We start from the raw sequence: 2,835 nt of genomic DNA, 5'->3' as shown, positions 1-2,835 counted from the left end.
CATCGATGAGAGAGGAACATCGATCAGCTGCCTCCTGCACATCTCCCACTGGGGATGTGCCCGCAACCCAGGTACATGCCCTTGACCGGAATCGAACCTGGGACCTTTCAGTCCGAAGGCCGACGCTCTATCCACTGAGCCAAACCGGTTTCGGCAATATTACAGCTTTTTAAAAAATATGTTTTTATTGGTTTCAGAGAGGAAGGGAGAGGGAGAGATAGAAACATCAATGATGAGAGAATCACTGATCAGCTGCCTCTTGCACGTCTCCCACTGGGGATCCAGCCTGCAACCTCGGCATGTGCCCTGACCGGGAATTGAACAGTGACCTTCTGGTTCACAGGTCAATCTTCAACCACTGAGCCACATCAGCCAGCTGGGCTAGACCTACATATGAACGGTAAAGCAACTAAGTCTCTAGAAGTCAAAGGGGAGTATCTTGATGACCTTGTGAAGTTCAAGAACATGCAAATCTATGTGTCCCTGGTTCTCTTGTGTGAGGAACCTTTCCAGGGTGACAGAAATGCCCTTGTACTGGTTTTAAACATGTATACAAATTCTCTGGCACTCCTACCATCAAAAGCTGGACTGTAGCCCCGACTGGTTTGGCTTAGTAGAGTGTCGGCCCTTGGACCAAAGGGTCCAGGTTCGATTCTGGTCAAGGGCATGCACCTGAGTTGCAAGCCTGATCCCAGCCCAGGTCCCATCAATGTGTCTCTTTCACATTTGCGTCTCTCTCTCTCTTTACCTCCCTTCCCTCCTTCTCTTCCTCTCTCTCTCTCTCTCTCAAAACAAAACAAACAAAAAAACAACAGAAGAAATATCCTCAGATGAGAATTAACACAAAAAAGTCACTGAACTATACATGTACAGTTTGAGTACTTTTCTGCCTTTAAGTTAAACCTCCTTAATGAATTCTATTAAAAAATCCTACCTTTTGAGGTCTGGCTCGGGCAGCTGGGTGGGAAGGTGGTGGTAGTGCCACACAGAGACTGCAAACTTGTGGCAACTGGAAATCCCAAGTTCTGTTTTGTCAGTTAAGCTATGGCACCTGAGAGACATCAGCAGCCATGCCTGCGCAGGCATGTGGAAGTATGAAAAGCTCAGAGGGGAGTTCATTGTTGGAAATGTTATTTGGGAATGATCAATAGATAGATGGTCTTTAGAGCCATGAGAATGAGTGAGTTCACTACAAGCGTGAGTGGAGGTAGCAAAGAGGGTCCAGGGTGAGCCCCGAGGGACTCCTACCTTGTAGAGGTTGAGGAGAGGAGACAGGAGAGGGCATGTTGGGAAGGTTGCCAGAGCAGCGCAGTCGGAGGGGGTGTGGGCGCCAAGAGGCCCATAGGATGACGTCAGACAAGGGTCACTGGAACTGGCAACATGATCTTTGGTGTCTTTGAAACCACTTTGGTGGAATGGTAGGGTCAGAGCCATATTAGAAGGGGTTGAAAAGAGAAGTGAGGAAATAGGTAATTATTTTGAGAAGTTTGGCTATAAAGAGTAACATAGAATTAGGGTTGTGATTGGAGAGAGGTGTTGGGTCAAATGACCTCTTCAAGAATGGAATATGTTTGGCTCAGTAGATAGAGCGTCGGCCTGCGGACTGAAGGGGCCCAGGTTCGATTCCGGTCAAGGGCATGTACCTTGGTTGTGGGCACATCCCCAGTGGGAGGTGTGCAGGAGGCAGCTAATCGAAGTTTCTCTCACATCGATGTTTCTAACTCTCTATCCCTCTCCTCTTTTCTCTGTAAAAAATCAATAAAATATATTTTAAAAAGAAAAAAAGAATGGAACATATTTGATGAAAATAGATCTAGGAGCAAGGGGGGAATTGATCATGCAGGAGCAAGATGGTGTGACCTGAAGAGTGAAGAATTACAATGGAACCTTGGCTCTCAGACTTGATTTGTTCCGGAAGGCTTTTTGAGAAACGATTTGTTTGAAAACCAAACCATCTTTTCCCATTAGAAATAATGTAAATTGAATTAATTCCTTCCAGACCCCCAAATGATTCCATTTTGACCTTTCTTATATACAGTTCATGTCTAATGTAGTGTTTAATCTATAAACAAACACTTCTTTCCGTTTTTATTGATTTCAGAGAGAGGAAGGGAGAGGGAGAAGAGAGTGAGTAAGAAATATCGATGATAAGATAGAAACATGGATTGGCTGCCTCCTGCATGTCCCCCACTGGGGATCAAGCCCGCAACCTGGGCATGTGCCCCAACCGGGAATCGAACTGTGACCTCCTGGTTCATAGGATGACACTCAACCACTGAGCCACACCAGCTGGGCAGAAAGGGGGCTCTTGAGCAGAACCAGTTATTAGAGTGAATAAGCCAATAGTGGAGAAAAGGTAGAACATCATAAACACTTGATTAATACAAAAGTAGTCAGGGAACAAGGAACAAAGAACAGATGGAACAAATGGAAAACAAATAGCATGATGTTAGACTTGAGCTCAACCATTACATGTAAATGGATTAAACAAACCAATTAAAGGCAGATATTATCAGACTGGTTCCAAAAGTAAGCTGAAACCATACGTTATCTTATAAAGTGCACTTTAAATATAAAGACACAGATAGGTTAAAAGAAGAGAAAAAATTATATGGCAAAACAAATTAAGTATAAAGAAGTTGGGCTGGCCCTGGCTGGTGTGGCTCAGTTGGTTGAGTGTCGTCTTGTGCACCAAAAGGTCACTGGTTCAATTCTGGGTCAGGGCACATACCTGGTTTGTGGTCAGGGTACATGCAGGAGGCAGGGAGGTAGCTGATCGATGTTTCTCTCTTGCATTGATGTTTCCCCCTCTCTCCCTCTAAAATCAAAAAAATA

The sequence above is a fragment of the Myotis davidii genome, unplaced genomic scaffold, assembly GCF_000327345.1.
Source record: "Myotis davidii unplaced genomic scaffold, ASM32734v1 scaffold462, whole genome shotgun sequence".
Lineage (NCBI taxonomy): Eukaryota > Metazoa > Chordata > Mammalia > Chiroptera > Vespertilionidae > Myotis > Myotis davidii.
The sequence above is the reverse complement of the archived record's forward strand: the minus strand, read 5'-3'. Positions refer to the sequence as shown.